Here is a 12,727-nt window from a genome sequence, read left to right on the forward strand (position 1 = left end):
GCAAACCTGGTCCCACATAGTAACCCCTCACAACTAAGTGGCTCAGTGCATTGTGTGGGGTGAGAAAACACTAAAACAGAATAACACGATGAAGACCCCAGACATTATCTCAACTTTTTATTCGAGTAAGGGGTCGATAATGTGGGTTTAAAAAATGATGGTTGAAATTAGTAACATATCCAAAAATTATGAAAATTGATGAAAAGTGAGTTAATGGATTGGGGTGTGTTTAATGAAATAATCCTTCTAGACACAATATCTCAAAGTCTTTATTTGAGTAAGGAAGGCGGCGATAATGTGGGTTTAAATTATGAAAAATGATTGTCGAAATTAGTAACATATCCAAAAAGAGTTCAACTTTAGATGTATCCTGGTCACAGAACATACAAATATAACACGACGGGTTCCTCCATTGTGACCCCGCAGGGATCCCCCATTGTGATCTTGTAGGTTAAAAATTTCAATGGCCATTCTGGTCATCCAGTACAACGAGCATCATACGATGGGTTGGCCTCGATTTTACTACACAGGGACGTTTCTGTCATCCACCGGGCATTGCCGGACGAGAGTCACAGAAAAACGCACTTTAAACTGCAGAAGTACCAAAAGTTCAATTAAATTACTTTGAAAAAAATTAATTGACATAGGTTGCTTCCCTTTAACTGTTAACAAACTTTTTATAGAAAAGAAAAAAAAATTATATCAAATAATTAAATTAAAAGATCGGCCAACTCAACGTAAATAAAGCAATATAAAAAAATTATTTTTTAAATATATATAAATATAACGAAAAATCTTATATTTAATGTTGAGGTTAACAAATAAATCTATTAAATTAATTAATTTTAATTATTAAATCAATCCTTCGTAAAAGTAAACAAAAGAAAATAAACGTGTAGTTTCGTATCTAATTTAAATCATTTGACCATATAAAAAAGTATTTTAACGGAAGAATAAATTGTAGATATAACATTTAATAGAACTTTAAAATAGAACTCGACTGTAGTAAAACATAAAATAAAAATAAGATCATATACAAAAAATCAAAATCTTTTAAATAAATTTAAAATAATAATAATAATAATAATAAAAATAATAATAATAATGATAAGAAGAAGAAGAAGAAGAAGAAGAAGAGGAGGAAGAATAACAATAATAATAATAAACCACATGAAAGCAAAGATCGACAAAATACAAGAAACCAGTAAATGCAGACTCTGTGGACAAAGAGACGAAACGGTAAACCATATAGTAAATGAATGCAGCAAACTGGCCCAAAAGGAATACAAGAATGGCCATGACCAAGTAGGAAGGGCACTACGCTGGGAATTATGTAAACAACTGCATCTCGAATGCACAAACAAATGGTACAAACATAAGCCGGCAACAGTACTTGAAAACGAGAATCACAAAATCCCATGGGACACGGACATACAAACTGATAAACCCATCCAAGCAAGAAGACCGGATGTCGTAATAATTAACAAGAAAGAAGAATCCTGTCAATTTGTAGACTTTGCTGTCCCAGCTGACCACAGGGTGAATATCAAAGAAACGAATCAAATACACAGAGCTAGTCAGAGAGCTGAAAGGGATATGGAAGATAAAGAAAATCAAAATAATACCTGTAAAAACTTTGAAAAAAGAATGGGAGAAATTGGAATCAGGGGAATGACCGGAAAAATACAACGAACAACAGTAATGAAAACCAGTGAAATATTAAGGAAATCCCTTGAATGTGGAAACCAACACACATGAGCAACACACATGGACCAGACAAACTGTTTCAGAGGCAAAACATGAAACGCCACATGGAACCAAGAACATTGGAGCTGCATACCTATAAGTTCTCTAACCCCTCGTCCATCCCCCACTACCACATTACTGCCCACCTTAAAAAAAAAAAAAGACTGACACCAAACAGCTAAATAGAGTACAGGAAGAAACAAAGACCAAGGAGAGAACACTAACCAGATCTCCACTGGATAAGTGCAAAGAGAACTGGGACCTTGGGGAGGCTTATTGCCACTCAAATTCCAGTGAAGACCAATCGCTGCTGCCAACGAGAAATCAATGGCAAGCAGCTGGTGCGATAATGCAAATTTATTTGCAAATACTATCGAAGGAGGCGCAGAGTACTGAAAACCTGGGAAGACTTGTTGTCACTCAGTTTCCAGGAAGCACCACAGGGTGTTACAGCTTCTTGTGAGCCAATAATGATAAATATTCACCGAGATACGAAAATACGATAAGAATTTAGATAAACACAGTATGAAGGTTATCTTCATAACGAGAAGAATGTTGTTGGTGCATGTCTTTTATTTGAACAATGTAAATTGTTCAAAATAATACTTTTCCCATGTTTTTTAAGGAATATATGTGACGATTAAGCCACTAAAAATTTGACAAATGCACCATTTTGTTTACTTGATGGTTGCAAACGAATATTGTTATAATTTTCCCTTTGAAATGTAATAAACTACCAACTGAGGAGCTGAAACTTTGAAAGCTATTAAGGGAAGACGAAAATTCATGATTAAAGTGTTAAAATAAAATCCACGTTTAAAATAAAGTTAACGGGGCGAAGAGAATGAAAAGGAGGGCGAAAAAGAAAATGGGGGAATCAGCTGACCGGTTTCGCCCTAAATTTACTAAAGCTGTATCGAGGGATTTGAGTGAAAACAAAAAAAGATGAAAGACACGAATGTGAATCAAGATTATGTACAGATAACGTTGCGTTACGTATGGGTGGAAAAAAGTAATATAACGTTATTGCGTTTTGTTTCTGTTTTTTTTTTCCTTCATTATTGCATTATATAAATTATGTATCCCTCAAAGAATCATGAAATACACACACACACACACACACACACACACACACACACACACAAATATCTATATATCTATAAAAGTGAACGTGTCTGTGTGTCTGTGTGTCTGTGTCTGTGTTCATTTCCCTACGCAATAACTCTGTCAATTTTAAGTCTACAGACTCGAAATTTGATATACAGGGTACTGAGATTTGGGAAAATCTTTGTGATCGGTTTTCGGCCAGAAATTTGGCTGTCAAGGGGTCAAAGTTCAACGATTTGACCTTTGAGAACTCTACCAAACTCCTCCGACAATTTTGTGTCTAAACACTTGAAATTTTAGATATAGGTTCATTGGACATGGATCTAACTTAATTACTTGATTAGCGTCATAATAGGGGTCAAAGTTAAAAAAAATGACTTTTTTTTTTTGCTTAGCATACATCTCACATCCGGGCAACGTCGGGCACCCATGCTAGTATATAATGAAATAAGAATTACAGTTAAGTTTACCAAAATAATCCAAGATGGCAAAACTAAAGTATATTATTATTTAAGAATTAATATTTATAAAGTAATCTCAACCAGATGTAAAAGCTTGATAAAACCAAATAGGAAATAGAGTTTATAATAAGAACAAGTAGTTTTTTTGTTTTTTTAATTCAATTTTCACCCCAAACAAGGCACAGTGCCACTTTGAAGTAGGGGGCTACTATCAAGGACTTGATTAGCAGGGGCATTATGAAGGGAGATGAGTAGAAAGATGTTTGTTCACATTACACTTGAACTTCTGCATATCAGTACAGTTAGGAAAGCAGTATCCCGGAAGGGAATTCCAAAGACTTGCAGGTCTGGGGAAGAAACTATTGGAGTAAAAGGCTTTCTTACACCTAGGGATCTCTACTGTAAAGGGGTGGGACTTAGTTGCTGTCGGGTTTGTCAGGGTAGTCACGTCGAGGAGGTACAAGTGTTTGCATTTCGTCAGAGCAGCCACCATTAAAGTATTTGTAGAACAGGCAGAAGGATGCAACATTTTGTTGATGGGACAGAGGCTGAAGCCTAGATGACAGTTCAGGACCTATCAGGTTGGCGACTCTCTTTTGAACCCTGTCAAGGATTGAGAGACAAGCAGCAGATGCACCAGCCCAAATGTGACAGCAATACTCCATACATGGGCGAATGGTGGCCTTATAGAGGTACAGGATACTTTCAGGTATAAGTAATTTTCTGGCACGGTAGAGAGAGTCCACCTTCTTTGCAGCAGCCTTGGCAATGAGATCAATGTATATATTCCAGTTCATGTTCCCTGTAAACGTTAGGCCGAGGAGTTTAAAGGAAATACTTTCAGGCAATGTATTTTTAGCTATTGCTATTTGTGGTAGAAAAGGTTTCTTGTAATTATTGAAGGAAACAAGCTTAGTCTTAGCAGCATTGAATGTGACCAACCATTTTTGTCCCCATTCCACTACAGATTGGAGGTCATCCTCTAGTGTTTCTGTCATTTTCTTAGATATGTGTTCATTTTCTTTCCCCTCATGCCTGTTATAGAGGGTGGTGTCATCGGCAAATATACCCATCTCCGAAACAATTTTATCAGGGAGGTCATTTATGAATATCAGGAATAATAAAGGTCCAAGGATAAACCCCTGGGGTACTCCCGCATTTATATCATATTGTTTAGATGTACGACCGTCGAGGACAACTTGGATTTTTCTCTTACTTAAGAAGGATTTAATTACATTATGAATTCTTCCAGTGATTCCATATGATCTAATTTTCCTTAGAAGACCATCGTGCCATACCCTATCAAAAGCCTTAGATATATCAAGGGCTACCGCTCTACCCTCCCCTGTTTTGTCCAATGAACGGTATATACGTTCAGAAACTACAGTTAAGATATCTGCTGTTGAACGGGCTTGCCTGAATCCATATTGTTTGTCAGTCAGGAGTTTAGCAGCTGTTAGGTGCTGGACTAGGGCTTGATTAACTAAGGACTCAAATATTTTGGCGAAAAGTGGGAGGAGGCTAATGGGGCGATAATTTAGTGGGTCAGTTCTTTCACCAGAATTCTTGAAGACTGGTACCACAGAGGCGGTTTTCCAGCAGTCGGGAAAGCAAGATTCGTTGAGGCATTTATTGTAAAGTTTGGAGAGAACTGGAGCAACCTCGGCAGAGCATTTTTTTAATAGCACAGCTGGGATGAGATCTGGTCCACATGCTTTTGAGGTGTCTAGGTTTTTTATAATAGCATGTACCTGAGAAGGGGTGATTTTCAGATCGTCTAGTGTGGCGTCTGTTCGCAGAGGAAAATCAGGGAGGGAGTGGTGTACCGGGTTCAGTGTGGAGTTTGAGGCAAACCGACTGGCAAGCTGATTAGCCTTGTCAGTTGCCGTGCAAGCAACCTCATGATTGTTTGATAGTGGGGGAATAGTTGACTGTCCATTATTTACTACGCTGTTGTAGATTTTCCAAAAATCCCGGGTTCCTAATTTCTGTGCTTCGATGCGTTTTCTGGTGGTTTCAGAGTAATCTGTCTTAGCTGTCTCTATCACTCTCTTATAATTATTTCTAGCTTCTATATACTTCTGTTTATTTGAGCTGGACTTATGTCGGTTGAATCTGCGGAACGCATGCTGCCTTTGACAAATGGCAGCTGCACAGGCAGAAGTAAACCATTGGGGAGAGTGGGGCTTGCTATAGAATTTCCGTGCGGGAACATGTGCAAATAAATGTTAATAAAAAGCACTTTGAAAAAAGAGTTAAAAACATATTTAATTTCAAAAAGGAAGCACAAAAGTACTTATTTTGTGCTTTCTTTTTAAAATTAAATATGTTTTGTGCTTCTTTTTAAAAATTAAATGTTTTTAACTCTTTTTCAAAGTGCTTTTTAACATTTTTTATAAACTACTTGTTCTTTAAACACATATATATATATATATATATATATATATATATATATATATATATATATATATATATATATATATATATACTCGGCTTTTTATATTCAAAAGTAATGGACTAATGAATTCAACGAGGTTGTTAAATAGTGCTAAATAAAAAGAGCTGATAATACTTGTTTATTGTTATATAAACATGCTCACATCCCGCTGCTACAAATAGCCACTTGTTTCAATCAAACAACATATATCATCAGGCAGCGACTTGACTATTCAAAAGTTCAATGAATAATCTTATAAGGTTATTCATTGAACTTTTGAATAGTCAAGTCGCTGCCTGATGATATCTGTTGTTTGATTGAAACAAGTGGCTATTTGTAGCAGCGGGATGTGAGCATGTTTATATAACAATAAACAATTAATATATATATATATATATATATATATATATATATATATATATATATATATATATATATATATATATCAACTGGTGGGGGAACCTGCGATTATAAGTTTTACAAAATATTATTGGCAGTAATAATCTATAAGTACTATCCCACCTAAATAAAAATTGCTCGATGTACAAGATAGAGCAAATAAATCAAATTTTAGTCATTCAATAAATTTAAAATTTCATGACGTGAAATGGTTAAATTTCATATCAAAAGTGTTTTATTATTCTATGTAAGACAAAGAATACATTTGAAATATTATAATTCCTTGTCCTATAGGATTTCGATGTCTACCATCTCTTCAGAGGAGAAAACATTAGCAAATCATATAGGATAAGGAGTTATAATATTTCAAATGCATTCTTTGTCTTACATAGAATAATAAAGATTTTTTTATTTGAAATTTAAACATTTCACGTCATAAATTTTTAAATTTATTGAATGAGTAAAATTGGATATATATATATATATATATATATATATATATATATATATATATATATATATATATATAACAAAAAAATTAGAACTGTAAGTTGAAATTTACAATCAAAATTTATTGTTAGACTGAATACTCCAAAAAACTGTTTAAAAGGTCCTTATTCCGCAGAGTTTCAAAGAGTGTTATTCTTCTCATCAGAGGGCAGAAAGAAAACAGCAAATTATATTTGTAGCAATGCTAGAATTTGCTTGTTATGGTATTAAGTGAAACCGAAATTTATTATAGTCATAAATTGCCAACATTTTTTTCACTTGTTTTTCTAGGCAATTTTATTTTTCGTTAACTGGATTGAAGTTTAAATAAAATGATTTTATAAACGAAACAATAGATTCTCGAGTGCAATAAGAAATTATAGCTAATAGATGTTCTGTGTACCTACGTCTACCTTGGCTAGGTAACATAAGTGACCGATTTGCTAAGCAAATTTCTTTGTCTGTGCAACGGAGTTATTTTGCATCGAATCCGCGTGTTATTTTTTTCTATGTTGCCGTCTATTCGCAAAGATGTTCTCCCCCCCCCATAATAATTCTATTATTTATTTATTTAAATGTAGTTGCAGTGCGCACTATGTTGGGCAAAGATTAGATTTTCGTTTGAAATAGCATGTGCCTTCAAAGATTCGTTATGCAAATTTTTAACCCTCGGATGTTCTGAGTAATACGAATGGTTCTGCGATTTGCGACCATCTTATAAATAACCATGCGTGTGCCACGAATTTCAGTGCTGACATGTTTACGATCCTTAGTAAGTCGCACTCTCTCTATCATGTGAAAATTTTAGAGACTCTTTTTATTAAGTCTTTGAGACCTTCTCTTTGCAAGCAAAAAGAAAATCTTCTAGGACTTAATTTAGTCTCTATGTAATTTTTCCCCAGTTTATATTTTTTCCTACCCCCGCCATATTTATGACTTTTTTTTTGTTTGTTTTAAATCGTATTTTCCTCGATTTAACTTTCATAAGTGAGGAACGAAACCTGGTTAGCTAACCTTTATTTTAATTTTTTATTTTTTAAATTCATTGTGCTTTTTGCGTCTGTATTTAGCCATTAATATATATATATATATATATATATATATATATATATATATATATATATATATATATATATATATATATATATATACAGTAAAATTTAATTTGGACTTCCTCTCCTCTGGACTTCTTCCAAACCTGGACTTTCTCTAAACTTATGTTATATATCATTTTGAAGCGCAATTCCTTCCGTCTGCCTGCTTCCCACCTGACTACAACTTGGATGTCTTCAAGTCCAACGTTAATAAATTCCTAATGAACCGACCCCTTAAGTAAACACGTCATCAAATCTCCACACTAACGTAATGTACTTGCAATAACCCTTATCCCTGAGTGGCTTCCTGGCCTTGATAAGTGGTGATCACTGTGTAAAAAAAAAAAAATTTCGCCCTACCGAATCGTGTCAATCGTTACCGTTCTCAATCTCTTTATTTATTTATTTATTTATGTATTTTTTTTACAAGCTTTTCAACAGTATGAACAACATTCAAATCCGCACCGTTTTCTTGTTCTAGTTCAAACTAGACCGAAAAGCTGCCGAGACAGCTCGTGATATCAATGATGCGTTTAGCCCAGGAACCACTAACGAACGTGTGACACGACGGTTTTTCAATGGTGACGAGAGCCTCGAAGATCAAAACGGTCGCGACTTCGTTAGATAACGAACATGTGAAAGCCTTAATCGAAGCCAATCTTCGCCAAACTACATAAGAAGTTGCTGTTGAACTCGAGGTCGACCACTCAACCGTCGTTCGCCATTTAAAGCAAATAGGGAAGTCAAAAAATTTGAATAAATGGATGCCGCATTAATTGAACGATAATAATAAAAACAATCGTCGTTTTGAGATGTTATCTACGCTCCTTCTGCGCAGCAAAAACGACCCATTTCTCGAGCGGATTGTGACGTGTGATAAGTGGGTCCTCTACGACAACCGGCGACGTTCGGTATAGTGGTTGGATGCCGAAGAAGCTTCACAATATTTCCCGAAGCCGAAATTGCACAAAAAAGGCTATGGTGATTGTTTGGTGGTCTGCGACCGGTCTTATCCATCACAACTTCTTGGATTCGGACGAAACGATTACGGCGGAGAAGTACTGGCGACAAATTGACGAAATGCACCAGAAGCTCCAACGTATGTGCCCAAGATTGGTCAAGATGAAGAAACCAACACGATAATGATAATGCTCGCCCGCATGTTGGTCAACTGACCCTGCAGAAGCTGAACGAATTGGGCTACGAGACTCTGCCTCATCCGCCATACTCATCGGACTTCTCGCCCACCGATTATCACTTTTCAAGCATCTTTACAACTTCCTGCATGAAAAATGCTTTAAAAGCCGAGACGATGTCGAATCGGTCTCCAATGACTTTATCGCCTCCAGAACTGCGGATTTCTATGCTAAGAGGATGAATAAACTTGTTTCTCGTTGGACAAAAAGTTGCCGATTCTAATGATTTTTATTTCGATTAATAAAATTTATCATGAAAGGAGTCATGTTTTGAAGTTGAACGTCAAAAAAAAAAAAAAAAAAAAAAACATTAATTTTGCACCAACCTAATATGACTTTAATTATTTTTTTTATTTTTATTTTTTCTAAGATTAACATTTATTTAAAAAAAAAAAGTAGTTCCAACTTCCTTTTCCTTAGAGTACGTGAAATGTAATTAAAAACAATTAAAATAAATAAAATGAAAATATTATTGAAATGAACGAATCTCTTTTGAAATATTTGGGTAATAAATTGTCGGATAAAGATAAAAAAAAGTCGGTATTATTTATTTTTCGGTCGAATAACCTACGAAAGCCTATATATATATATATATATATATATATATATATATATATATATATATATATACTAGCAAAAGTACCCGTCGTTGACTGGGTTCAAAAACAGCTTACAGAAAATGGACTCTGATTTATGAAAGTATGACAGGTTATGAAAAGGAAGGGTTGTAAAGAGATAGCTTCGAATTTTGGGGTATCAAAACCAAAGCAAAATATGATGAAAGTAAAAATAAAATAGATAAACCCCATAATTTATTATACCCTACCTGTTCACACTGAAACACTTATCACAATATTCTGTGGATCTATATTAAAAAACCTTGTTAAACTTTGTGACATATTTCCATTCTATGGAGGTCAGGTGCGAACGAACACCCCATAATTTTATTATACCAAATTTCTATATGTTATTTTCAAATTATAATTATCCATTGACATCAGAGTGGCTGAGTCGTAGACGACGAAATACGTGTCAGTGGATGATTATATTTTAAAAATAATATATATATCCTGCTCCCCATTTGAGGGGTACCAAATTGGTCAAAGGGGAAATTATTCCCAACTAACATTTAGGTAAAAATGCACTTTCGTATAAATAATTGCATTCGTTCAAAGAGTATCGCTAACAAAAACAAATATAAACATATATATATATATATATATATATATATATATATATATATATATATATATATATATATATATATTATGAATATTTTTAGCAAAATGTTTCATATACTAAAATTCGATAATGTTCATATACCAATAAAATCAAAGTCATTATTAAGCTTCATGATTATCGATTTTACTAATCGATCGTGTGTATAATATTTTTGCAAAAGTAAAGACGACAAAATATAAAATAAGAACATCATATGGGGTATTTCGTTATGTGTTACAATTGTTTCGTAACCATTTGGACGAATTTAAACATTATATTATTTAAAAATATTTACAAATTCGCTACTCTTCATACACCAAAATATATTTGTCATATATATATATATATATATATATATATATATATATATATATATATATATATATATATATATATATATATATATATATATATATATATATATATTCATAATCCGTATTTTAAAGGAACAAACAGTTTGGACTAACCTCGTTCTTCCTCATTTTATTTTATTTATTTTTTCGTTTCCCTTCGAATTGAGTAATTATCCCACTTTCGTATTTTATTTATTTTTTCGTTTCCCTTTGAATTGAGTAATTATCCCATTTTGTATTTTATTTATTCTTATTTATTTTTATTTATTTTTTCGTTTCCCTTCGAATTGAGTAATCATCCCACTTTCGTATTTTATTTATTTGTATTTATTTTTTCGTTTTCCTTCAAATTTAGTAATTATCCCATTTCGTATTTTTATTTATTTTTATTTATTTTTTCGTTTCCCTTCGAATTGAGCAATTATCCCACTTTCGTATTTTATTTATTTATTTTTTTCGTTTCCCTTCGAATTGAGTAATTATCCCACTTTCGTATTTTATTTATTTTTATTTATTTTTTCGTTTCCCTTCGAATTGAGTAATTATCCCACTTTCGTATTTTTATTTATTTTTTCGTTTCCCTTCAAATTTAGTAATTATCCCATTTCGTATTTTTATTTATTTTTATTTATTTTTTCGTTTCTCTTCAAATTGAGCAATTATCCCACTTTCGTATTTTATTTATTTATTTTTTTCGTTTCCCTTCGAATTGAGTAATTATCCCACTTTCGTATTTTATTTATTTTTTCGTTTCCCTTCGAATTGAGTAATTATCCCACTTTCGTATTTTATTTATTTTTTCGTTTCCCCTCGAATTGAGTAATCATCCCACTTTCGTATTTTATTTATTTGTATTTATTTTTTCGTTTCCCTTCGAATTGAGTAATTATCCCATTTTGTATTTTATTTATTCTTATTTATTTTTATTTATTTTTTCGTTTCCCTTCGAATTGAGTAATTATCCCACTTTCGTATTTTTATTTATTTATTTATTTATTTTTTCGTTTCCCTTCGAATTGAGTAATTATCCCACTTTCGTATTTTATTTATTTTTATTTATTTTTTCGTTTCCCTTCAAATTTAGTAATGATCCCATTTCGTATTTTTATTTATTTTTATTTATTTTTTCGTTTCTCTTCAAATTGAGCAATTATCCCACTTTCGTATTTTATTTATTTATTTTTTTCGTTTCCATTCGAATTGAGTAATTATCCCACTTTCGTATTTTATTTATTTTTTCGTTTCCCTTTGAATTGAGTAATTATCCCATTTTGTATTTTATTTATTCTTATTTATTTTTATTTATTTTTTCGTTTCCCTTCGAATTGAGTAATCATCCCACTTTCGTATTTTATTTATTTGTATTTATTTTTTCGTTTCCCTTCGAATTGAGTAATTATCCCATTTTGTATTTTATTTATTCTTATTTATTTTTATTTATTTTTTCGTTTCCCTTCGAATTGAGTAATTATCCCACTTTCGTATTTTATTTATTTTTATTTATTTTTTCGTTTCCCTTCGAATTTAGTAATTATCCCATTTCGTATTTTTATTTATTTTTATTTATTTTTTCGTTTCTCTTCGACTTGAGCAATTATCCCAGTTTCGTATTTTATTTATTTATTTTTTTCGTTTCCCTTCGAATTGAGTAATTATCCCACTTTCGTATTTTATTTATTTTTATTTATTTTTTCGTTTTCCTTCGAATTGAGTAATTATCCCACATTCGTATTTTATTTATTTTTATTTTTTTTTCGTTTCCCTTCGAATTGAGTAATTATCCCACTTTCGTATTTTTATTTATTTGTATTTATTTTTTCGTTTCCCTTCAAATTTAGTAATTATCCCATTTCGTATTTTTATTTATTTTTATTTATTTTTTCGTTTCTCTTCAAATTGAGCAATTATCCCACTTTCGTATTTTATTTATTTATTTTTTTTCGTTTCCCTTCGAATTGAGTAATTATCCCACTTTCGTATTTTATTTATTTTTATTTATTTTTATTTATTTTTTCGTTTCCCTTCGAATTGAGTAATCATCCCATTTTGTATTTTTATTTATTTTTTCGTTTCCCTTCGAATTGAGTAATTATCCCATTTTGTATTTTATTTATTTTTATTTATTTTTTCGTTTCCATTCGAATTGAGTAATTATCCCACTTTCGTATTTTTATTTATTTTTCGTTTACTTTCGAATTGAGTAATTATCCCACTTTCGTATTTT

Source organism: Euprymna scolopes, chromosome 44 (assembly GCF_053919585.1).
Source record: "Euprymna scolopes isolate OS-2025 chromosome 44, ASM5391958v1, whole genome shotgun sequence".
In the NCBI taxonomy this organism is placed as follows: domain Eukaryota; kingdom Metazoa; phylum Mollusca; class Cephalopoda; order Sepiida; family Sepiolidae; genus Euprymna; species Euprymna scolopes.